The 27,846-nt window shown below is 33.4% G+C and overlaps 1 protein-coding gene and 1 long non-coding RNA gene across 9 annotated transcripts in view; one reads left to right on the forward strand and one right to left on the reverse strand.

Moving 5' to 3' along the window:
- BAZ2B (bromodomain adjacent to zinc finger domain 2B) overlaps window positions 1-27,846 on the reverse strand; it is a 350,928-nt gene that overhangs the window by 180,248 nt on the left and 142,834 nt on the right. Inside the window, exon 1 of one of the 7 annotated variants that reach the window (XM_053918707.1) lies at window positions 5,539-5,644. The exons of the other annotated variants lie outside the window; for them this stretch is intronic. The gene's annotated coding sequence lies outside the window, so the exon portion shown is untranslated. Of the gene's footprint in view, window positions 1-5,538; window positions 5,645-27,846 lie in introns of those variants that run through there. 7 annotated transcript variants of the gene reach the window in all.
- On the forward strand, window positions 5,819-23,948 carry LOC128780245 (uncharacterized). 2 transcript variants are annotated; one of them, XR_008426168.1, is made up of 3 exons: window positions 5,819-5,985; window positions 18,759-18,935; window positions 22,819-23,948. It is a non-coding gene; the product is annotated as an uncharacterized lncRNA (long non-coding RNA). The 2 variants fall into 2 exon arrangements; XR_008426169.1 differs by lacking the exon at window positions 5,819-5,985 and adding an exon at window positions 12,453-14,501.

Genomic DNA, 27,846 nt, shown 5'->3' on the forward strand with positions numbered 1-27,846 from the left:
CTGCATTAACTATGTATGGTCCCAGGTGGGTGCTAGAAATATCAGGGGGACTCTTCATAAAGTATGCATGTGATTGTCGAATTACTACGTGCTACACACCTGAAACCACTACAAAATAATACTGAAAGTAAACTGTAATTGAAAAGTTTTTAAAGCTTATTTAATGATTACAGTGATCTTGAAATAAGGGAAATGAGTAAAACACCACATTTGAAGTAAAGTCATATTTAAAGAACAGAAATATAAAGGCTAGGTAAATTTCCTACCTATGTCATTAGTAGATACTTAAAAATGACCTTTTAGGCTAATAGATTATTTTAAACCACAGGTTAGTTGTTTTTTTAAATCAGTACTTTTAAAATTGTGTAACATATTTTTGCTAAAATATTTCTTTCCTGCAGAATGTTTGAATGACTTGCTCTTAATAGTGACTTTAGAACATAACATAAATGTAAACAGTATTAACTCACATGAAATTTAAGAAATAACTCATATCATGACCTAAAGGCAAAAGTGTTAAGTTTTTAAAATATGGCATCATTACCTCAAAAGTAAATTGTTTCAATGAACACCTATATTTCTATTCCCTCCTGAAGTAGAACAACCTATGTAGAACGATCTATGCCACTTTCCTGTGAATATACCCACTGGCGCCTCAGAGAATATTGCTTTCCCAGCCAGAAACACAACTATTTATCAAATTCATTTCCCTAGAAAACAGCCAATAAAGGAGGCAAACAAAAAATGGTTTCCATCAGACAAAATAAGTATATGAGTTAAAACGCATTCTTCATTAATTATAAAGTCCTCATGCTCTCAACCTCTGAGGTTTTATAATTTACATGATTCCAAAAAGCTTGCATTATGATTCCCAAGGTCACAGCATCTTAGAAGGAGGGATAAAGATGATGACAGCAGCTGTAATTTTTTAAGCACATACTAAACACTATAATGGGAACTGGGGCTAGGAGTGGAGGGTGTGTCTGTAATAGGTGACTATTCTGAAAACAATGCAGTAATTCAAGAAACCAACAAATGGCTTGACTTCGTGATCAAGATCTATAAACCTTATGCCCCAGGGGTATCACTATGTTTTACGATACAGGCTAATGTTAAAAAAGACATCTTCTTGAAACCTTAAACAAAAGTTTAAAATTTTACAAAGTTAAAAATATCACACATTTTTATTATTTTTATTTAATCCTTATTGTATTTTTTCCCATTATGATTTAGCATACATTTTTAAAATAAGGAGCACCGAAACCCATCACCTAATATATCAATGCCCTCAGTTTCTCCAAATATAAAATGGGACAATATTTACCTTAAGGCACTATGTTGAAAGATCAAAGTATGTAAAAGCACCCAGTACAACTCATGAATATAATATCCACCGAAATACTCTGAAAACTTAACTACCCCCAAAATTTGTTCTTTGAGATAAATAAGTTTATTATTTTTTAAATGTTATTACTTTCTAGATGTTTAGATGTTACTCTGTAGTTCATAATACATAAAGTAAAAAATGCCAAGATTCCTTTAAGTGTATAAAGAATGCTGTCAAACCTCATTTTAAAGCACCTCTTTGACTGGATAAATCCAACTCATCCTTCAGCCTCAATTTAGATGGTATCTCCACTGGAAAGCCTTCTCAAAATCTCTACTTGCATATCTAAGAGATACCTGAGAACTACCTCAGCCCCCAATTTTTACCCCAAACCCTACTTCATCTGAAAACCTTCCCTATCTCACAGGTGACTGCAACCTGATCCTTCCAGTTGCTCAGTCAAAAACGGGGGAGACATCTTGTCTTCTCTCTTTCTAATATCCCACATCCAATCTATCAGGAAGTTTTTGGTTGTACCTTAAAAATATCCAGAATTTCACTGCCACCACTCTTATCCAAGCCACTACCCTCAATCACTCAGCTTACTCTAAGAGCCTCCTCACCAGTGGCCAAAGCCTCATCATGACCTACAGTTGGTCCCTGAACAACATGGATCTGAAGTGCAAGGTCCACTTACATTCGGATTTTTTTCAATAAATACATACAGTATTGCAAATGTATTTTCTTCTCCTTATGATTTTCTTAATATTTCCTTTTCTCTAGCTTAGTTTATTATAAGAATACAGTATATAATATATATAATACACAAAGTATTTGTTAATCAACTGTTTATGTGGTCGATAAGGCTCCTGGTAAACAGGTTATTAGCAGTTAAGTTTTGGGTTAGTCAAAGTTATAAACGGATTTCTTATTTCACAGGGTTTGGTGCCCCTAGCCCCTACTTTGTTCAAGGGTCAACTGTATTCTCAACATAGCAACTGGAATGATACTTTAAAAATATAAGTCAAATTACCGAAAGCCCTGCAATGGCTCCTCTAAGTCCCTCCCACCCACTACTAACTCACTGTCAATACCCACCCCTCCTTCTCCAAAACTCTGCTCCAAACACACTGGCCTCTGTTCATTACTCTGAACACACCAGGTATGCTTCCTGCCTCAAGCCCTCTGCTTGGAAGACTCTTTCCAAAGATATATACATAGCTAACTTCCTTGTTCTTCGCTCAAATATCACCTTTTCGTTTAAGTCCTTGCCCAGATTCTCCAACCCATCACCAACACAACTTCTTTTCCTGTTCTACTTTTTCTTTCATCCATAACACGTGTCACCTTCTAACATGCTATATATTGAATACTTCACTTATTATGCTTATTGTTTATCTCCACCCCCCACTATGATCCACAAGAGCAGAGATCTTTGCCAGTTTCTTTACTGATATACCCCATATACGTACAACAGCACTCAAAAATGCAAATTAAATACATTAATAAAAGAATACACTAGATACTTCTCTGTGTCTCTTTTAGCATCCCGTGCTCACCCCTATTATATTAGTTAACACACTGTACTGTGATAGCCTGTTAATTTTCTGCTTCTTCCACTAAAGTGTAAGTTTCTTGAAACAAGGAATTTTACTTTACTTTCCACCAACTAGTACTTCCTTATAGTGTCTGACACTTAGAAGTCACTCCATTACATTTGATAAATTAATGAAAAAAAATAAAACCATGGAAGTCAAAGGTGTAAGCACCTTTATTATCTCCAAAAATATAAACACACTGCTTATGGCATGACATTGAAGACTGAGTTCCCGAGTCTAGATTTTGTTAGAACTGGTCTGGCTCTGGCACTGACTAGCTAAAGGACATTAATAAAATTACTTAAATTCTCTACAACTATTTACTCTTCAGTTAAAATGGTGTAATGATATTACCTACACCTCAGGTGATTATCAGGAATATAAAGACTGTAAAAGTGTGCCCTGGCCAGCTTGGATCAGTTGGTTGAGCATCATCCCACAAAATGAAAAGTCGCCAATTCGATCCCTGGTCAGGGCACATGCCTGGGTTGCAGGCAACCCATTGATGTTTCTCTCCCTCTTTTTCTCCCTCCCTTCTCTAAAAACTTAATTAATTAATTAAAAATAGTAAAGAATTCAGAACATGCCACTTCAAAACATGCTGCTCTGGCATATTGACTATTTTCAGTTAAAGGTACTCAAAAACAGCAAATACAAGAAAAACACTCTGACCTTCCCCCTTTTTCTTATGAGCAGGAAATGAAATTTTTATATGAAAACTGTACTCCCTATACCAGAGGGAAAGTAACGGTCTTATCACCAAGGACAAAAAGCTGAAACCAAGAGAGTTCTATACAAAAAGACCTTGTTAAAATAATTCCTATCTTCCTTTGGCCTCCCCACATAGTTGAGTCACTTTTCCACAACTGCCTCTCTTTGTTCTACCTACTGGTAATATAAAACAAGTAGGTTTTGCCATTTCTTTGGGTCTTCATTCCTTATACAGACTCCTGGTATCACACAAAACTTGTATTAAATAAATTTGTTTGCTTTTCTCCTGCTGATCTTATATCAATTTAATCCTTAGGCCCAGCCAAAAAGAACTCTAAGAGGGTAAAGGTAAAAGTTTGTCCGTCCTACAATAGAATTAGCCAAGTGGTTTGCACATATTAAGTAATAAATAAATGATGTCTATCATTTGTTATTACAAATTAGACACAAGAACTACTGTAAGTCGTACTTCAGTAACTTGACTAAACTAGAATATTCACTAATAAATCTTGAAAATCTCCTTAGAATGTGCCAATAATTTTTATTAAAAATTACTAAGTTACCTAAAATAATTTTGATATAAGCATTTGCAAAAAAAAAAAACAGTCCCTTAACTCTCAAGAAAAGTAACGTTCTATTTATATTATCCCAAAATAATTTAAAATCTTTCTGGATGTTTGGTTCTATAAGCATGTTCTGTAACGGCCTTCAATGTTTAATAATTTCATAATGTTTCCTTTAATATAACCAGGATACCTAATACTAGAGTTCAAAAATTACATACCTTACTACTTAGGCAAACTATAGTTATAAGCTTATTATAGATACACACATTCTTCCCTCTACTCTGAATAATCTCCTTTCCAGGAATACCACTTTTGAGAATAAGTTAAATAATTTAAATGTCTTTGTGACTCTTTACAAAATCACCTCCAAGCTTTCTACCCCTCACTTTAGTCATGTAGCCAACAATATGTATAACCCTTTGGTAATGATATATTAAGAACTGAGCATGACTAACAGTTCTATTCAAAGTAAAAGGCCAGTTCCATCATACTTACTTTAAACCTTACTTTCTATTATTTTATAAGTAATTTTTCTGTTATTTTCCTATCTACTGTGACTTCTAAATATTTTCCTAGTCCATCTTCAGAGTCAGTTCTTGTTCTCCATTTTATAAAATACTTGTGAAAACTCATTTTCTATATAGAATGTACGACCGTAAAGAAATAAACAAACATACATATTTTACTTAGCACTCATATGGACAGCAGGCCAGGAAACTTAGATAAGCAGTTTAAATGACTGTTCCACGACCACAGATGGAGTGACTGCCAGCTGTAGGATTAAACTAAGAAGCTCATTATTCCCTGAGAACTTAATGCTGGTTTCATAGCACAAGTATCTCTGAACTAATTTAAGAACAATAATTCAATAAATAAAACAATTATCAAAAATTATGACAGTATATGTAAATCCATTTATGAAATTTATTAAATAAAAACATGGTTACTTTATCCAAATATTCTCTGAATAAACAAATCTGATTTACTACTTAAGTTATTTTTAAGATTTGCTTACAGTGCCAAGAAAGTAAAAAGTTAATATAATTTATCATTTCATTCTTTTTAAAAAGCTACTTGCTTTAACCAAAATCTACAACAAGTATATGAGAATGAGATAATTGGGTTTGATACCAAACAAATACTTTCTTTTTTCATTTAAAAAAAAATCCTCCAAACTTAAAATAGTAGTTTCTACTCTAATTGTAAACTTCAACTTCAGGATATATTTATAAGGACATATCTGAGAAAAGACAACGATAAAAAGTAAAGAAAACACCAAATACTATTATTGCATTTACAGGAGAAAAAGACATACAGTGTAACATTAAGAGCTTACTGTAGAGAGTGGGGTTAATCAGGAAGTAGCCATTATCCTTTCGATTCAGAGCAGTGACAGCACTCCAAAACAACAAGCCGTGAAATTTTTCAGTTAAAAGGCATGAAAGAATACCTACTATTGTGTCCTAGCTTTGCTGACCCCAAAGGTCACCATATGTCTTTTATCAAAAGCTATCGTGAAAACATAATCCAAGTAAGCATTTACAATGCTGTATTTGTTGAAACACCTAAAATCTACCTAACACAACCTCTCTCTCTGTTACTCACAAAACATGGCTGTCTTATTCAGAGATTAGCAATTATTGTAATGAGATACTGTCGGAGAGGGTCAAATAGTACTTCCTGCAGTTTACACATCTTGATTTCCTGGCAAACAAACTGAAAGGCAGGTGGAGCACTTAGATCACCAGTAAACGGGAATGCTCACGTGACAAAACTAAACCAGGTAAGGTAGACGTCTCAAGGAATCGTTCTTAATTTTATTAATGTCAAAACAGACAATAAAGAGTTCTGTCTTTCTTCCTTTTTTAAAAAGTATTGTTATTTGTGATAGGCATAGGCACCCAGTTTATAAGGAATGCATGAAAAACAAGTCTGTTTAAACAGGTTTTAAAAATTACTTCTGGCAACTAAATTGTAAAGACAAGGCAATGCTAGTAAGGTTAAAAGAAAACTGAAAACAACTGCTTAAAAACGAAAAACCTGATAAATATAAGAAAAAGTCTTTAGACTGCTTCAGGAGAGTAGGTGAGTTTCTGGGTTAAAAATCAAAATTAAATTTTTAGTCACATAAGCCTATTCTAATTAGGACAAGCTCCTGCAAAATATGACCACTTTATATTTTAAGTGGCAGCCTTTGAAAAAAAAACTCAATTATATGAATGAAAAAGGTTACATAACTTAAAGCTATTCCCTGTCACCATTTTAAATTCATATTTCAAAAAGAAAAGAAAATATTTACCGGTGAGTATTTAAAAAATATAGCCCTAGCTGGTGTGGTTCAGTGGATTGAGTCCCAGCCTGCGAGTGAAAGGGTTGCAGGTTTGATGCCCAGTCAGGGCAAATGGCTGGGTTGCGGGTCAGTCCCCAGTAAGGGGCACATGAGAGGCAATCACACATTGATGTTTCTCTCACTCCCTTCCCCTCTATAAAATTATATATATATAAAATTAAATATATATATTTAGCTTGAAAACTAAGTTTCCTTGTCTTTAGGTTTGTTCCCCAAACTGCTGTTTTTTCACTCTTTAAAATTTCTAGTATAGTTGAATGAGGGATAACTTAAATTAACTAAGGGTATAAAACAAACACACATGCTATCAAAAGGATAAACTAATTCACTATTTCAAAAATATTTAGGAGATTATTTGTTAATCTATAAAACTGCATTTATCTTTAAAATTTTATATATACTAAGGCCATTCATCTATGTCCTAACTATTATGAACATACCTGCTTTGACTGTATTGCAAAGAGCTCTTAAAAACCCTTTATGACAGTTTAACCATATCGAGGCATTATATTATAGTACTTCAATCAGATTTATATTTACTCTTTTGCAAAATGAAATTCTAACATACTTAAATAAAAAACAAAACAAAGTGACGATAAAATCAATAACTAAAATGATACCCAAGTAGATAAATGACAAGGCTACAGAATCTCACAACAGGTCTCATTATAAACTTAATATGTGTCACTTGAAAGGAGTATTTATTCAATACTGAACAACATTAATGCAAGTCACTAATCACCACCTGTACGACAATGACACATGAAATAGCAAATTTTCAGAAAACTATGACTAAGGAGTTACTTCAAAGTGGATTTCTTGGTCAGATTAAATAATTCAAATGTCTATAGTTACCTGGAATGCAAAACATAGCCTTTTATTTCCTTTATAGAAAATTTAAGATGTAATTGCTAAATAGGTAGTTTTGACTATGTAATTCAAATACAAAAAACCCACAAAGTTTTAAATTGGAATATTATTTCAAATATCCATGACCATCTTGGTTTCCCATGATGTGTCAAATGTAGAGAATAAAATAAAAATACAGAGGTAAAGAAAATAAATTAAAAATTTTGTTTCACTCAAGGTAACTCATCAGCAAGTTTTGGTATTTAGAGTTTTACAATTTAAAGAGCAGGGGGAAAAAACAGGGTCATATATATGATTTAAAAAATCCCTCTGAGCTGACATATAAGAAAAAGGCACCTTTCCCTCCTCTAGGATATATTTCAACCCCATTGGTTGTCTCAGCCAGGCATTCTTTTGTAGGGCACACTTGGCACAACAAACTATATGTGGTAGCTCTGTAAAGGCAAAAAACTTTGGAAAAGGATCTTCCTTTCCGAAAGTGAGACCCTTTGTGAGACCCTAGCAAGTCTTAAGATCTCACAAAGGAGATTAAGAAATTCGTGCAAAATGAAGAGGGAGGGAAGGGAAGTTCTTCATTGCAATACATAAGCTCTATATGGTTATTTATATCCCATCTTAGTCCAAAATAATTTTAGGATGACTTACAGAAATATGAGTAGTACAACAGAATGCTTTCAAAATATAAATTAATATAAATCAAGGGAAAATAAGAGAAAGCAAGAAAGATGAAACGCAAGATAAATTTGGAACACAGAACATCTATCATAAGCTTTGCACAATTCTAAGATGTAGGTGGTACAGCTCTAAGCTTTCTAGCAATCAAAGTCAAGTGGGAAACAAGATCAAATTAGAAAATACCTTCAATACGATATATTTTGTAAAATACATCAAGTACCAAAGCTCTTCCTAGTACTCAAAATTGAGGGAATTTCTTGTATACTTTTCAATAATGCAACATTAGACAACACAATAATTTTCTCAATAGCATTTTACAAAAATGAAATAACAAATGTCACATGACAGTTTCTTTTAACATTTCCTCAGCGCATGCCAGGGCCATAACATAATGTAAGGTTACCCATAAAATAAACCATTTTGCTAGGGAGACATACGCAATTTGTCTAATCTGGGTCTTTAAACAAAAATAACAATCTCTAGGGTCTTATTAAATACACAGTCTATTTTCATATTCCAAAGTAGTATTTCATTGTCTAAATGCAGGTTCTTCTGCTGGATGAGTAAGTAAAATGGGTATGTAAGTGATAACAGGCTCTAGATCGAGTGAAGGAGAGAAGACACTACTGGGTAGGTCCAGACACTAGAACGGGACCTCTCTTTTTAACTTAGAACAGCTTCTCTCTTATTACGACCTCCTGTGATCATGCTAAATTCAACAGCCTGGGAGCCCAATCTATGATGAATTTTATTCCTCTTCAGTTTGGTATTTGTAACTAACTAGATAAATCTGACAAGAGTTTCTAGATTCCTATATTCCCATTCGGTCTGCACCAATTTAGATTCATTTTAGAGCATGAATCTTTGCATGCTTTTACAGCATTTACTTCTTATGTTATTGAAATGGGGGGGCAGCAATATTAATATAAAGGGAATTTCCCAACTTCCATTTTATTATAAAAGAAAAATCAAAGTCCACAATGGTAGTATCTCAATATTCCATGTATCTGGACTGAATACTACTAAATTTAACAATGCTAAACTTTTATTTTCATGTGAGGTAAATAGGTAGTGGCAAATCATATCTTCTATTACAGCTGGGTTGGTCTCTTCTTTGTTTCCCAAAGATGCCAAGTGTATATTCTCCCACCTCCCAAATTATGTTTATGTTGTTTCTCATTGCTTCCCCATCTCACCATCAGTTTAGATCTCATCACTTTCTGGGTGTTCCTCCACTTTCGCAGCTCACTATCTGTCCCCATAAAACCTTCTTCTCTACAGGATTTAGCTCCATAGTACAACTTAATCATTTTAGGGATCTCCTCTACTAGATTTTAAAGTCCCTTGTTTTCCATTAACCACTGTGAAGAATAAAATGCAAAGACTTTAAGTACAAATTAACTCAATATGATGCACTATTAAACATGCATATTTATAACAGCTCATATTTTTCCAAAATGAGCAAGATATTTACTAGGATTGGATCAAGTAAGCAAGAAGGCCAATTTTTACCATACAGGTCATTTCTCAATGGTTTATCATCAACCCATAGTAAATAAAACCCTGGGCTCTTCTATTTTCAAGTTTGTCAAAAGTACTTTAGTTGTGAGGATAACTTTTGAGAACACTACCAAAAACCAAATAGACTTTGTAAATTATTATCAGACTTCAAAATGACTAAAATTAAATGACAATTGTTTGATCCACATTTGAAATCATATAAATAACCCAAAGAATCATGTAGTCTCTTCTCTTAGTAAACAAATTCTTCCAAAGCGTCCACTGAAAGTTATTTCTGAATTTCCTATTTTACAAAAACTCAAATCTATTTATAGTAATCTTAACATATAATTTTTGCTATTGCAAAAGGTAACAGTATTTCCATTTGGCCTAATATACTTGCTCAACATTTTTCTTGCAATAAGAAAAACCACTACTGACATTTAAAAATACGTTAGAAAGTATATGCTTAAGAAGTTCATATTAACATTACCTTAATCAAGAGTATATTTTGTTTATTTTAAAAGTTATAGGGCAATTAAATGATTACATTGTTAACCACCTTATCATTACTTCAGAGAACAAAAGTAGGAAACATATCTGTAATATAAATTGAAAAGCTTTTGGACTAATTTAACAACAAAAGAGAAAAATATAATGCAATTTTCTTTTTCTTCCTAAAAGACAAATTGAAAAGAGTAAACCAAAAAGAGCTACAAACACATATTTTTTCATTTATTTCAACATAATAGATACACATAGAGCCTGTAAGAATACAATATTCACTTTGCTGCAGAAGAACAGACATTGCATAACAATGAGATTTGCTAATGAAATCAACCATCAGCCTGGAATACATATGTATTAAACCAAGACCTCAGTGTCATTTTCTTTTTGCATCGTTTGTTCTTTCTTTCATTTTTTTCTTGACCTTGTCAGTATTTTTGTCCTTTAGATTTTGGAACTTTGGTAAAACAAAATCAAGACTATAATATTATAGTGGACTGCTTTTCATTCATAACATTTATTTTTAATGTAAATTCCAACTGTTCTGCTTTTATAAGCACTATTAATGTACCTTCAGGGGGAAAAAAAATCAATGGAGGCTACCAGAAGAAACAAAGGAAGTTTATTTCTATACAAAATGTTTGGATCGGGTCTGAAAAAAACTTTTATCAACATTTGATGTAAATTTCATATGAAAACTCTTAGAGTAATGCTATGGCTTACTTAATATGTAATAAGAAAATAATATATTTTAATTATAATTCCTCTAGCAATTTCTACTACTGCCAAGTGAAATAATGAAGGGTGGATATAACTATCAACATGAAAATTATTCTAATATTTTTATATAATAATCAAATCCCCCACCCCCATGCCCTACTCTCCTGGTCTACAAAGTTAATTACCAGTTTCCATTTATCAAAAATAAGGAATTCTGAGAATTTTCTTAAAGATTTATGATTTAAGTTTATGATTTAGTTATTACAATTTTCTATATAAGCCCAAAAGACTATGAAAGCATTTGATATTATACATTTTAAAGAAAAGTATTAATGTCCCTCAGAAATTATTTAAATTTTTGAGTATAAGCCATTTAACTAAATGTCTCTATGTCCTACTGGTTGTTTGCTCACACAAAATAGGCTTTGAATTCACATGTACTACAGATAAAATTAACAGCCTAACCTGCTGTGGTATATAATTGCTACTAATTCATGATAAAAAACACAGCTTTTTAAAAAAAGCGGTACTTATACCAACTGAAAAAGCATTAGCTAAACAAATTTCTTTCCTATTTTTATAATACCTTAATGTCTAACCTAAAAACAATACCCTGCAAAATAACAAAAAGTCAGTCAGTAGTGCAATCAGTAGTTCTGTTGGAAAAGTAAACCCAGTAGATATTCTTATTAAGCTTAAACTCTCTGAAAGTTGCCAGACAGTCTAATAGTTCTCAAGGCTAAGTAATTTTAAAATCTTGCAGGATGATTTTAAGCAAAGAACCATATAATCACAGACCAATCATTAATACACACACAAACTATCTCCTTAAAAAAAAACCTCAGAAATTTCTATTAAAATGTCAAAATATAAACTGGACTGTAGAGAGACAGTCTAAAAAACTGTCTATGGCAGTACCAAAAACCTACTTTCTCTAGGGTAAAAACTGTAATACTAAAATGTGGTGATAGGCTTTGGAAAGTCATCTAGCTCCCAGCTACTCAAAGTGTGGTCTACAACCAGCAACATTTAAATTGCTTGCCAGATATGAAGAATCTCAAGCTCCAACCCAGATCAATCGAATCAGAATCTTATGCACATTAAATTTTAAGAAGCCATGATCTAAAAAATTCTTCAGGCCACTTAACAATTTTTATACCAATTCTAGTAACTTCTGATATTCTAACTCCTCAAAAATCGATATTAAAATGTAGAATATTCAGAGTATAAACAATTTATTTTTTACACTTAAAGCCAATTACCTACCATTTGCTTAATTATTTGAAGTCTCATATTTTTCAGGACTACTGATTTTAAATTTGTGGTAATACAAGAAAAAAAAGAGCAGGAATAATATCTTTTTGTAAGATTGGCAAATATGTAAGTAAATGGACAAAACTGAAAAGCATTTACACTCTCTTAAAAATTATTTCAAATTATATTAGCAGAAAAGTCCTTTCTTTTAAAAAAATCATGTGAAAAAGCCCAGTATAGGAAAAAAAAAAAGTGAAGGGCTATTCTTTGGGGGAGGGCAGGCATCCAACAGTAGCCAACTCATCTCAATGGAACCAATTTATATGATTCCTGAGAGTACAGTCCAAAAAACTCTTGTATAGAGTTACCTAAAAGTCTAAAAATAAACTGAACAACTGTTATATTAATCATAAATAAACCTTACTATTCATCAGAGCAAGTCCTAAAGATCACTACAGAGAAACCCACTGTTTAATTAAAATTTATCCTACAGTTTTAAAGAATACTAGATAAAACTACATAATTAAGCATCTTTTTCTAATTCAAATGGATTTTTCCTCAAATAGATCTAATAGGTGAAGTGGATTTTATTAACATTACATTTAATTAAATCACTGTAATCAATAGTATGCCTACCATACACAAGACATTATATGAGTGCAACAAGGGCAATAGAGATGAATTGACAAAGCACCCTACTTACCACCTTGGATGAATAAGACAACTGCATGGAACGTAAGTGCCGTGAAAGCAATATACAGTTGACTCCTGAACAACAAGGTTTTGAGCTGCATGGGTCTACTTCTACATGAATTTTTTTCAATAAACAGTACTGTAAATGTATTTTCTCTTCCTTATAATTCTCTTAATAACATTTTCTTTTCTCCAGCTTACTTTATTGTAAGAATACACTATATAATACACGTAACATACAAAACATGTGTTCATCGACTGTTTAGATTATCAGTTAAGGCTTCCAGTTAACAGTAGGCAATTAGTAGTTAAGTTTTGGGGAAGTCAAAATTTATATATGAAGTTTTGACTGAGCAAGGGTTGGTGCCCCTAACCCCTGCATTGTCATATGGGATCAAAATTAACTGAGGATGTCAGAAAAGGCTTCACTGAAAAGTGACATCTTAGGTGGGCCTTGAAAAGTGTGTAGGATTTTGAAAGGCAAAGATGGCTACGTGGAGGAACCAAGAAAAAAGGCATCCCAAGTGGAGGGAAAACATGTGCTGAGGACCAGAGAATGAAAAGCATTGGGTATATGCAGAAAATAGCTTGAGGTAGCTTGCTAGCTCCCCAGGAATCAGTTGTTCTTTTCTATATCACTAGCTATAAAACTACAAAACTACAAAACCTATAAAACTCAAGTGTTAATATACCTGTATAGCATAATAAGATCATTAAATATCTACTGCTTGAATGAATTAATCAATAAATAAATTAATGTAATTTAGTCTGGCCAACATATAGGGCATATGTAGAAAACAAGAGAAGATATGGCTAAAATAAAGTTCAGGACTTCACTGGAGACAACCTTGAATAGCATATTAAGGGATTTAATTTAACATGGCAAACAATGGTAAACTACTTGCATTAGATATACTGATCTACTAGTTTTGAACAAAATGGACTGGAGCAGAAAGAAACTTCCAATGAGGATAATGAAATATCCGGTCTGTTAAAGTAGTTTAAGCAGGAAGTAAGGGTTCTGAACTAAGGTGGTAGACTCAGAGATACGGAGATAAGTACAAATTTAATAGACAAGATAATTAAAAAATGTTTTTACTTCTTAGCTAGTCAAAATAGTGCCAGAAGTTTAAAAAAAATATATTGTGATGTAAAATCTGTTGGGATTCATAGCAGGTTCTATATAGAGGGAGTGGTCAGGCAAAAATTAAGAAAATCCCAAAGGTTGGCAAAACTGTAGAACAAGAAATATCCTATGCACTGGTGGTGTAAAGCAGCATAAGCACTGTAAAAAGAAATTAAGCACTATAGTAAAATCAAAGCTGTATGTAGTCTCTACCAAAGCAATTCCACTTTTAGATATGTAACCCAGTAAAGTTTTCATACATATGCATAAGGTGTCGAATACAAATGTATAAATTACAGCACTATTTGTATAGTGAAATATGGGAAAATGAATAAATTAAAAGATTGTGGTATGTTTATGTAATAAAACAGATAACAGCATACAGCAGTTAAGATGAATAAACTAGAGCTACACATTGTTAGCATGAATATCTTTAATATACAAACACAAGTACTTGAGGGGAGTAAAGGTTTTGTTTGTTTACTTCTAGTTATTTTGTTTGATAGGACAATCCTAAATAAACCAAGAAAGAAGATGTATATGTTTTATGATCAATGCACTAAGTCTCTGCAGTATACAGAAGAGAATAAAGGTCAAAAGGCATGTAAGTTTTAATGAGGTATAACAGTTTTTAGTGTGTTTTTACCAGGACTTATTTTATAGCTGGAAATTTGTACCTTTTGACCACCACCACCCATTTTGCCCAAGCCCCACCACCCACTTCTGAAAACCACCAATCTGTCTTTGATCTATGAGTTCAGTTTTGTTTTGTTTTGTTTAAGATTCCACATATGAGTGATATATTATGGTATTTGCCTTTCTCTGACTTGTTTCACTTAGCAATGTCCTCATGGTCCATCAATGTTGTTGCAAACGGCAGGATTTCCTTTTTACGACTGTATAATATTCCACTGTGTGTGAACACACACATGCACACACACCACATCTTCTTTACCCATTCATCCATCAATGTACAGAGGTTGTTCCATGTCTTGGAGATAGAAGGGTAAAACAAAATTTTTAACTTTTTAATTTGAAATAACTATATATTTACAGAAAGTTGAAAAATAGTACAGTGAGGTCCCATGTATTCATCACTCAGTTTCCACCAATAATTACACCTTACATAACTATAGTGCAATATAAAAACCAGGAAACAAACTACAAAATGTATGTATAGTTCTACCACCTGTGCAGATTCATAAACCAGCACTGCAATAAAGATCCAGAACTACTCCACCATCATTCCTTTAGTCACACCAACTCCTCTCCTCCACCATCCCTCACCTCTGATAATCACTGATTTGGTCTCGATCTCTGTAATTTTATCTTTATATAAATGGAATCATGGAGTGACATTTTGAGATTAGCTTTTTTTCACTCAGCTTAATGCCCTTGAGATCTCTCTGACTGTTATATGGTTCAATAGTTGATACCTTTCATTGCTAAGTAGTACTGCATGGCATGGACACATCGTACTGTGTTTGGCCACTCACCTATTGTAAGACACGTTGACTGTTTCCAATTCAAATAAAGCTGCTATACACAAATACATAGCTATTTTGCTGGGATAAATGCCCAGGGGTGTGACTGCTGGGTTATGTAGTAAGTGTATGTTTGTTTAAGAAACTCTTTTCCAAAGTGGCTGTACCATTTTGCATTCCCACCAGCAATATGTAAGAGTTCAATTTCTCCACATCCTTGCCAGCATTTGATATTGTCACTGTTGTTTAATTTAGCTGTTCTGATAGTTCATTTTGGCATTTCCCTGATGGGTAGTGATGTTGAACATCTTTTTTTTTTAATGCTCATTTGACATCTATGTATCCTCTTTGGTGAAATGTTTCTTCACGTCTTTTGCCCATTTTTTAATTTGACTGTTGGCATTTTTACTCTTGAGTTTTGAGAGGTTTTATATATCCTAGATATGAGTCCTTTGACAGATACATGGTTTTCAAGTATTTTCTCCTAGTATATAGCTTGTCTTTTCAATGTCTTAACAGGGTCTTTTGCAAAGCAAAATGTTTAAATTTTTATAAAGTTCAACTTACTGATTTTTTTCTTTTATGGATTGTGCTATTTGTGTTATGTATAAGAACTCTTCACCAAGGTAGGTCCCATAGATTTTCCCCTTATATTTTCTTCTAAAAGTTTTACAATTTAAAGTTTTACATCTAAATGTATGATCTAAACGGATTTTGGATTGGAAAGGGGGAAATTGCTGGATCTGCTTATCATAAGGCTTCAACTACTTAGTAGAGTTAATTTCATCATTTATTCAGTATCCACTGAGAGTATGAAGTACTTAAGATGGGTACTAGCTATAGGATATAGACAGTACAGGAAACACAATCACATACTTTTATTTAATTGTTTTAAGTGCTTTGACAGAATTATACATCAGTGTAACTGACTAGCCACGAAGAGCTTCAGTGATCCTGGAGAAAATTATGACTGTTCTAAACCTTTAGGAATGGAGAAATTAAGGTACTCACAGACGGATGGCTGTGTCAGGAAGTAATAATAGTATTAAACAAAGGCAAAAGGACTATACACCCACTGTCTGCTTTAAGGAAGTTTAAATGGTTTCAACTTTGGAAAGCACTAAGGATGGATGATTTAGGCAAAATTTTAGATGTAGGCAGGAGACAGAGTGTAGAAAATTTCATTTGCCCTGTAAATGAGATTAAATTTCATTTTATATTGGTGGGAAGCTAGTAAAGGATTTTAAGCAGGACAATCACCTAGTTAGGTTTATGGTATCAATTAAATCATCATTAAGAGGATGATGAATTTAGACACAGCAAGACTAGAGGCAGAGTTCCAGTTAAGAGGCTACATAGTAACAGCTGAATCATGACTCAAACCTACACAAAGATTTAGGCATTATGAATCAAGAACAAAAAGTGGATTTGAGAAATACTTAGGAAAAAAATTGTAGTCTTCAGTGAAAAAGCAGACAGGGAGAGGTACTGGCTTAAGGTGAGTAGAGAAATTATGAAACAGCAATTCTGGAAAATCCTTTTGCAGTATTAACTTATAGTTAACCTGTGGGATTGTATAACAGCATTTACAGTAAGATGCTTATTAAAGAAGGCTCAAATGTGTGGGAGATTCATAAAACACGTCAGCACATTACAAGATGCACAGGAACCGTTGTTAAACCAAACCAAATCTATTTAACATTAACCCTATGTTTTCCAAATTTATTTGACCACGGAGCCTTTTTTCCACACAATACTCACACTGTACAGTCAATGCTCTACAGAAACTACTTTGGGGCCTTCTGGTGTAGCAACTGTATAGGCTTTGGTTAAGCTTAGAGCATAAGTTTTTTCAGTCTACTCTTAAAAATAAAAGACAAATCTGAACTGTAGGTGTATGTGAAATTTTTGCGGCTTCATCTGTTACTATCCTTTATCACTCACGCCACTCCAGGCTTCCTTAGTGTTCTTGGAACATACTAAGCATAATCGCCCTCAGTGCCTTGGCATTTGCTGTTTCCTTTGCAATACTCCTACATAGTATTCCTCATCCAGATACATGCATGACTCAGCCCCTCACTTTTTTAAGATCTCTGTTAAACTGTAATGTTATGAAAGAGGCCTTCACTGACCATTATATAACAAATACTAACTCCACAACCCTGGGACTCAAATCCTTAATTTGTTTTATCTTTCTTCACAGTGTTGATTACCATCCAACATATTGAATATTAATTTATTAACTATTCTTTCATTCACGGACTGTACATTCCAGGAGTCCAGAGTCTGTTTTCTTAACTGCCTATCTTCAGTGCTTGCATGGACAAGGCACTCAATAATTAGTTATTGAATAATTTACTAATCATCATTTAACCTTTCACCTGAGTGTATTTACTTCATATTGAAGTAGGTAATAGGTGAAATAGCTACATAGCAACATATCTATAGATAGCTATACTATTCTCCTTTATGATATTGTGGTTAATATTTTCCATGCCCACATTCTGTCTTAAAAGTCTGACCAGTTTTATCCTTAAAAAAAAAAAAAACAAAACACTTACTTCAGGATTTCAGAAGCTTTCAGCTTCTAAACTTTCCGGGTTTTTTTCTCCTAATCCAAAACAATCGTAAAATTGTTTTATAATTGTACCTTAAGAAAATACACAAACATCGTTTTGTATAATTGTTGTTAAATACCTCTTTAACTGTTCTTCTTTAGACACTGACTTTTGAAAGGCTATATAACCTGAAGCACTAAATGCAATAACCTTGACTCTCTAGAGCAAAAGGTTGTTTTCTTCCATGATATATAGTGCTTCCTTTCTATAACTTCAGCAATTGTCAAACGCTTTAGTAGGTTTTAGGTGTATAATCCTTCCCCTTTTAACTTTAGCCATGACTTATTACTCTTCATTGTAAGTCAGCTGTCCAAGTGAACATACTCCACATGATAATATAGAGTAATATAATATATTCCTCCAAAAATTGGAAAAAGTTCTCACTGACACATGCAACAATTTTTCAAAACAGCCCAGTATAAAACCTACAAAGCCTTTAAATATTTTAATATAAAATGCAGTATATCTAAAAGAAAGAGCTTTTTAAAATACTCAAATATGTCAACACAGGATATATATTTGAATGGTCCTGATTTAAACAAAACATTGTTTAAATATATTTTTATTAAGAAATGAGAACATAGCTCATGCATATATATCTTTGCAACCCAGGTATAAACATTCCAGTTAACAAAATGCTTTTATACAGCAGTGTAGTGATGACAGACTAAAATGAAAAACTTGAATTCTTTTCAATAAAAATATGCACAGTTGAATAGTAAATAAAAGTCTCTCAAATTATGTACTATCATTATGCAGCTGTCATGAATAACTACCGTATTTTTCGGACCATATGATGTACTGGACCATAAGATGAATGCACCCAGGTTTTAGAGGAGGAAAATTGGAAAAAAAAAATTTGAAGCAAAAAATGTGGTCCTGCTCCTGCCTCCTGTGACCCCGCTCCACGGCTGTCCGCTGCCCCCAGCGAGCCAGGTAAGCTACATTCGGACTATAAGACGCACCCCATTTTCCTCCCAAATTTGGGGGAAACAGTATGTCTTATAGTCTGAAAAATACAGTAGGTATATTCTGTGATATTCTAAGAGAGTAGTTTCTTTTTACCTTCATAACTAAAGATAGTTTATATGTATAACAAGTAATAATCTAAGAATCACCTAATGTTCTTCATGAACTATTTTAGTGACTTTGGTTAAATCAGTCTTGAGACTCAGTCTCTTCAACTGTAAAAGGAATGGGTTTGTCTAGAAATTTTAACATATTTTCTAGCTTTAATAATATGTGATTCTAAGAAAATATTTTTTTAAGTTAAACTCCATTGTTTTTACTCTTGGAAACTGAGAAGTATTTCTGATACCAAAAAAAATTCATGTTCCCTTAAAAGCTTACTTCTTTAAAAACTAGATAATAAAACATATTTGTTTCTCTATAATGAAACACCTCAATTTGTCCTGAAATATCAGTACTGTTTATCTACTTTAGGTGAATAAAAGTTCAATTTATTAGAGCATAAGAGAGTCCTGAATACTAGAAGGTCACAGCCTGTGTGCTGAGCTGCTAGCAAAACATCTATGATGCTCCAAAGCTGCCATTTTTCTTCCTTGACAAAGACTCCATCTGCCACTGAGCCATTTACAGCCTCCAAGTCAGAATATCAATGATTTCCAACCATTCTGTAAGCCTGCTTTCACCTTGACATCACCTCTGTAATACATCTGAAGCAGATGATACATATATCCCCAACTATACGCATGACGCCCGTGCTTTATTTCACCTGATAGGTATTTAAGCTGCCCTCTAATGTGCCATTTTTATTCATGCTGAGTTGCAAAAGAATTTTAAAGTGTATATATTTGCTATAATTCTTGTTGCTTTACTTACATGCTTTAAATCAGATATATCTGTAAAACTTTAAAACCTGAAAGAATGTACTGGTAGTTTTCAATAATGGCTTAATAACTAAGACAACAGAACTATATCATACTTCCATTTAATACAATCAGCTATAAACTTACTGCATATAAAACATTTTATTTCCTTAAAAATTGAACACATTAAAGCAATGAAAAAATGTTGATAAAAGTTCTAGTTTTGTACTTGAATCAGTGATCTTAACATTTTAAACAAGTGAGACTCATTTACCTAGCAATAAAACCCAAAGTATTTCTCAATTTTATTTTATTTCCTACTATTTGTTTAGTAAAGTCTTAGAAATAGATGCAAACTACCAAGAACTATTAAAACATCCTCTTCAATCATTTTTAAATAAAATCAGTTTAATCTTTGGCCATTAATATTTATAAAAATAGAAATACCTTATTTAAAATATTACTACTTTTATCTCAAAGTAATAATCCTCTACAAAATAACGAATTAAGGCCTATTAGATGCTAAACATTAAGGGGAATACAAAAAAGTTTAAAACAAGATTCTTGGCCTCATTTAGAGGAAATAAATGCACTCATGAAAAAGACCTAAGAAGACAAGGCACTATTTAGTGAGAGGAAGTATGTTACACAAGAAGGAATTCTGGATTACAGGTTAGGAGACCTAAGTCTAATTATATCTCTGCTCTGAACCTTCCAAGTTCCCATGTTAGTCATTTAACTCTGGTAAAACTGTAAGGCGAAACCTAAAGTCTCTCCCTGCTCTATCATTCTATGATAACAGGATATCATGAGCCTAGATGCGAAATAGTTACAGACAACAAACTGCCCCTAGACCTTCAAGTGGTACTTCTTTTAGGTAGATGTGGCCAGTACTGAGAAGAAAATGAGATTTGAGTTGGTTTTTGAAGGATGTACAGCATTTGAATATATATTCAAAAGTAGTAAAAGAATCTTCAAAAAAAGGGAATAGCGTAAATGAAGGTGGAAAAAGAAATCATGATTTCAGGTAAGTCAATATGGCAATGTTATCCACAATGAAGGAGAAAAAGAGGCAAGAAACTGAAAGCAGAGGAACTAGTAAGTAAGCTAGTATAATGATCTAAAAATGATCTTAATAGGATGTAGTGGGAATGAAAGGAAACAAAGGATGTACAAGACACTGAAGCTAGATCACAGGCCCTTTTACATTTTGATTATCTAGAGCCGGAGGAACAAGAGTAATCCCAAATGATACCATGTTCATACGTTCATGGTTTTCTGTAGAAAATAATGATACTATTAACAGAAATAGGCCTGAAATGTGATACTCTTCCTAAAACAACAGTAAAAATGGAATGCGTTAAAAAGTAATAAAGTCACCTAATTTTCAGAAACAGAGGACTAAACACTGGGTTAGGAATCAGACGCTGATGCTACAGCCTCTGCCATACACTGGCTGTGCAACACGGTGTTAGTCACTCTGAGGTTTGGCTTTCTAAAATGAGTGCTAGACTTAATGTGATTTTACCTTTCTTCTCTTTTATATATAACACAGCATCTTAATTTCTGAGCAAAGTTGTAGATTCAGGTAATATTTTGAAATAGATTTAATCCTGACTGGTTGAAGAGTTAACATATTTTTGCATATGTGAAAAGTTGTGAAACAAAATAACTTCATCCCAAATAATAAGAATGATTATTTTCACTTAACAGGTACAAACCAAAACCCAACTAACAAAAAACTAAAGGGAAAAGCAGCAATTTCAGAATGAATCCTGAATTTCTGATATTGTAGTTGTCACTAGCTAATTCATTAAACACCTTTTACTAGAAACTAGGGGAAAGCCAAAAGAGGATACAGCCGCCATATTTAAGCATATCATTTTATTTGTAAGATAAGATGAAGGTAGCCCTAACCAGATAGCTCAGTTGGTTAGAGCACCATTCCAATATGTCAAGGTTGTGGTTTCAATCTCCAGTTAGGGAATATATAAAAATCAATCTCTCTCTCTCTCTCTCTCTCCTTCCCCCCACCTCTAAATTCAATTTTTAAAAAGATGAATGTAGTGAAACAATAAAAAATTACCTTTTGATGTAGACTAATCCACATACCAAGGACATCATTACTTAACATCATTTAAAAGGAGAGACGAATCCAAACATATAATGTAAAAAACATAATGAATATGAACTTGGTTAAAGGAGAAAATATTTGTAGTGTTTCTTTTAACCAGTGAGGCTAATACCAAATTAAAATTTTGTTTATATTCACGGCCATTTTTGTACATAATTACTCATGATTTCAAAAGAAAAAAACCCTAATTTTTATTCCAATGTCATGATGCAAAGTATATGGAGAATTTATAAAGTATGTTTCTGGAAGAATGTGTCAAACAAAAAATATGTATTTTCCTAAACATTAAATTAGAATTTAAATCATATTCTGTAATAACTTATTTTCCAAAAATTATTTTGAAATTAAGGAATAACTTTAATTTTTTCCAGGAAATTACATTTAATAAACATATAAAAAGGAAAGTTAACTTCTAGTAACTTGCCTTATTTCTTCCATTAAATATGCTTATAATAAATAATTAAAACAGCATATTAGGGCTTATTAGCCTTAATTTCTTAGTACCTGGTATTAACTATACTCAAAGACATAATTAAATTGTCCGGTGCTGCACATACTACAGTACGGTGCATTTTTATTCTTTGAAAAAAGTACTTTCATGCACTCATGGACTTTGATTTCTAGGATGACTTATTAAAATATACCTTTATTTGATTTGAAGAGTCAGATGAATAATAAACTTTATTTTGTCTCAGTCCAATATTCAGTATGCAAAAATGATCACCTTATATTAGTTCAAATAAGACAAAGAAAATGGATTAGAAATAATTCACATTGCCTATGAAATGCAAGTACAAACTGAGATAATGAGTCCAGCTCACTTTAAAATATGAACACTCTTTCTCTCTCTTTGTAGATGTTTCCTGCATGGTTTGTCTCCTCCGTCATTGCCCACAGGACTGGGAAGCTATGAAGTTATGCAGGCTATTCTCTTTTCATTATTACCGTTTAACTGAACTAAATCAATTTGTTTTTCACCTCCCCAAGTGAAATCCAAATTAAGAAATGATCTGAAGTTACTGGAATTGTCCAGTGGAATTTTTAGCCAATGCTGTGTGGCAAAAGTATAAATGAGTTATTGCCGCTATAGTTATTTGATCATTGTTTTGGCCCCCAAGTGCTCATATTCTAGCCCATCTTTAAATGGTGCTTTAGAAAGAACAATTAATAGAAAGAACTGATTCACAGTATGGGTAAAGTTGTACATAGATAGACTTGCTGAACACATGAGCAAGCAACTACACGTACCCATTAAAAACCAACTGAATCCAACAAATACTTATTGGAAACAAGACTGAGGGCATAAGTTCCAACATTCTGAACAAACACGTGAATAAGACATTTCTCTCCACAAAGACCTTACAAGTGAGTACTATAAATTGAAATTTCTCAAGGAGTTTCATAAACTGCTTCAAAGTATCTATATTATTAAATGAGACAATGACATGTTAAAATACCTATTTTAAATAATAAATAAAATGACATTTCTCAGGAAGCACAAAGAACAGGCGGAGAACCTTAAATACACATGATGTGTGGTAGTGAGTGACAACTGGATGAGAGTTCCCACGGTACATGACACCTGTATCACACAATGGAGCACAGACACAGGTGCCACGGTGGTGGTGTTGCTTTTTTTTACCTTTTTTAATCTGTTACAGAGTAAGAGCACGAGGTGAGCTGATTGGGAAATGAAAGCAAATGTAGACATAAAATGATAATTCAATGATAATTTGCCAAATTCAGCCCAAGATATTCACCAAACCCTTCAGTTGTGTTCATCTGATCAAAGTTTTTATATAGCACATCAAGAACTCTTTATTATTTTGAAAACCAAAGTAAAGAAGAGGAATTGTAAGGACCATTCTTTTTATATGAAAAACCAAACTGGATTCAATTATTTCTTTTCTGAATTAAAACAAAAATTATAAAACTAAACCAGTGTATTTGTTGATGGTATAAGAACAACACACACACACACATACATACACACAAAATCAGCTGTATCTCTATATTCTAACAGTGAACAACCCAGAAAGAAAATTAGAAGTTCCATTTACAAAAATACTGAAAAAGAAAGACGTAGTTGGAGGACTTACACTTTCAAATTTCAAAACACAACAATCAAAAAAATGTGGCACTGGCATCAGGGCAAACAGACCGATGTCACTGTACTGAGTGTACAGAAGCTAAACCCATACATCTGTGGCCAACTGATTTTTGACAAGAGTGCCAGGATATTCAATGGAAGAAAAAGAGTCTTTTCAAAAATTATGCTGGGAGGACAATATCTATATGCAAAAGAGTGAATGAAATTGGACTCTACCTCCTACCATATAAAAATTAATTCAAAAAAGATCAATGACCTAAATATAAATAAAACCATACAACTATTAGAGGAAACACAGTGGTAAATCTTCATGAATTTGGATTTGGCAATTGATTCTTAGATATGAAACCAAAAGCACAAGCAACAAAGGAAAAGATAAATTGGACTTTAAGGAATTAAAATTTTGGGAGCATTAAAGAACATTATCAAGAAAGGAATCTACAGCCCTGACTGGTGTAGCTCAGGTGGTTGGGTGTCATCCCACAAAGCAGGATGTTACTGGTTTGATTCCTGGTCAGGGCACAAGGCTGCAGGTTTGGTCCCTGTCGGGCACATAAGAGAGGCAACTGATCAATGTTTCTCTCTCACATCAGTGTTTCTCTCCCTCTATTTCTCCCTCCCTTCACCTCTTTCTTAAAAAAAAAACAAAACAAAACAGTTATCTACAGAATGGGAGAAAATATTTGCAAGTCATACATCTGATGAGGTCTAGGATCCAGAATATATAAAAATCTCTTATAATACAACAATACAAAGACAACCCACATTTAAAAAATGGGCAAAGAATGTGAACAAACGATGCTCCAAAGAAGATATACAGATGGCCAATAACCACCCACAATGAGGTACCACTTCACATCCACTAGTATAGCTGTAATATTTAAAAAAGAAAGAAATACTGGCAAAGATATGGAGAAACTGGAAAACTTGTACATTACTGAAGGGCAGGCAAAATGGTTTACCTGTTGTAGAAAATGATCTGGTGTTGTCTCTAATGGTTAAACTTAAAAGCAACATCTAATCTAGCAATTCCACTCCTGGATATATACCCAAAACCTCTGAAAACAGGTACTCAAACAAGTACATTTACATGCATGTTCATAGCAGCACAATTCACAATGGCCACAAACTGGAAATAAACCAAATGTCCATCAAAGGATGAGTGGATAAACAAATTGTGCTACATATGTAAAATAGAGTATTATTCAGATATAAATTAGTATGATGTACATGGTACAAGGTAGAGGAACCTCCAAAACAAGTGAACAAAGCCAGTCACAAAAGGTCATATATGTAATTATTCCATCTTTATTAAATCTTTAAGATAGGTAAATCTTAAGAGACTGAATGCAGATTGCTGGTTTTGAATGGGAGGTTGGGAAGGAGAAATGGAGAGCAACTGATTAGTGCATCTGAAGTTTCCTTTTGGGGTGGTGAAAATGTTTTGGAACTAGATACAGTGGTTCCACAACACTGTGAATGTGCTACATTGTTTACTTCTAAATAGTTAATTTTATGTCATGAATTTCACCTCAATAAAAATAAAAAGTTTTTAAAAAAAATATGACTTAAATCTTAAGTTCTTTTCTAATGGGAAAAGGGAAAAATTATTCTGGTAGGAACATTAAAAAATGCAAAAGCTTTTTTTTTTTGGTATGAGGAATTTTTTTTAATTACTTACTAAAGACCTCAATTGCCCTGGCCGGTGTGGCTCAGTGGACTGAGCACTGGACTGCGAGGCAGGGGGTCACTGGTTTGGTTCCTGGTCAGGGCATATGCCTGGGTTGTGCCAGGGCACATGCCATGGGCACCTAGTGGGGGGTGCATGAGAGGCAACGACACATTGATGTTTCTCTCCTCCCTTTCTCCCTCCCTTCCCCTCTCTCTAAAAATAAAATCTTAAATTTTTTTTTTTAATCTCTTTTTTCTTCTCTCCTTGACTACCCGCCTTCCCTGTCCTTTTCTTCCCTTTAGTCTACAGACCTCCCTCCCTCCCCCATTTCTATATAATATATTTCTCCTATTATTTAGGTGTTATACCTCTGGCAAGGTCCTGTAATCATGTCTCTCCTATTTTCTATTTCCTTTTACCTATTTTCCATGAGATGTCCTCAGTGTTATCTTATAATCCAATGTTGATGTCTCTGTCATTTCTAACACCAGATTTCCTCAAATGTCTGATGACCCTTGCCCATCCATTCATATTACAGAGTGAAACTTGTAAAACCTAATTAAAAATGTTGTGAACCTGTGTGGAACTGGTCAAGCATAAATTTCACTGTAGGGTGATCTAGCTAAGCCATTCAGTGGGGAACCCTGATGACGTTTTTATCTTTAGTTCATTTCTGCATAAGCCAAGTGAGCAAAGGTTACTGGAGGATCACAATATTCAGTACACAGTAAGCTTTCACTCAGTCCACTTTTTCCTATGATCCCCCTGCCAACAAAGATGTTTCATTTACCCAAGTCCAGAGATGCTTAGCTTTATACACTCCAGAATATAAATAAACCTCCAGTTTTGTACTGGGTGATAGAGGCACCCAATTGTGTTAAGTAAAGAAAACCTAAGGAATACAAGAGTTAACCAGACTTTTTATGTTTAATGAATGCTCAATAAACATTTCTATTTTCATACAGTCTATGTATTTAGAGCTTTACCTGCACCTGTAACTCTCCCCCCTCCATTGCTGCTGCCCCTTCCAGAGATACTGGAACTAATCATTTCTGAACCCTTGATGGTTTCAAAGTTTCATTAAAAGGTTATGTTTCTTTTTGGCTTTCCTTGTTGTCAGCTGATTATTCGGTTCTGTTAATATGCTAAATCAGTTACCATTCATCTGTCTGCTCTCCAGGTTTCAGCTTATTTCTTTGGTTATGCCTTTTTTTAAAAAAAGATGTATTTTCTATCAAATTAGTGGTACTTTAGCAGTTAGATGAAGTAAGTATATATATTCAAGCCAGCACCTTATCCAGAAACCTGTTTCCTTAGCCTCACAGTTTTTTCTACATTAAAAGCCATCTTCTATAAGAAGATGCTGGTCGTGGGTAAATACTCAAGTATAATTAACTTTAAGATCAATTTCTATTATAAAAAGGCTATTTTTTAAATCCTTGCTATGCTTACTTGAAATTCTGCTGCCACTACTGCTAGTTTGCTATTTATACTCACTCTATACAATACTGCACTGTTTTGATTCAATAATTAAATTAACTGGTAAGAAGGAAATACTCCCTTCTCCTTCAGTTCCTTCAATACTCTCAGCACACTTAAATTACATTGCGCTGGCTCGATTTCTTTTCAAGTCATATCCTAGCATGAGGGCACTCTGCATTTTATAAATAAGTTTGTACTTTCTCTTTAGGCACCTGCCTACATTTCATACAATTCAATTTTCTAGGGAACTTTCCTCTAATTCTTGACCAACAGACTTGCAAAGCATGACCAAGTTGTCCTGACATTAATTTCATTATCACTCTAGTAAGTATTATTAGTGAGAGTCACCTGCTTAATATTATGGTAGAAACATTGTACATCTATCTGAAATTCTGAGTGGTGGGAAGATCTAAGCTCCCAGTTGAGAACCATCAGAAGACGCTAGCACCAGCTAACATATCAATTTCCTTTTTATAATGATACCTCCCCTTCCAAAACCTTCCAAAATTTGCATAAAGCCTTCCTTCAAAACTTTTAAAATATTATCTTCTCTCCGCCTCATGTACATGTACAAAAATGGAAGATAGTGGGTGAGGGAAACAGAAGAGGAAAGGGCAGCA

Source organism: Desmodus rotundus, chromosome 2 (assembly GCF_022682495.2).
Source record: "Desmodus rotundus isolate HL8 chromosome 2, HLdesRot8A.1, whole genome shotgun sequence".
NCBI lineage: Eukaryota > Metazoa > Chordata > Mammalia > Chiroptera > Phyllostomidae > Desmodus > Desmodus rotundus.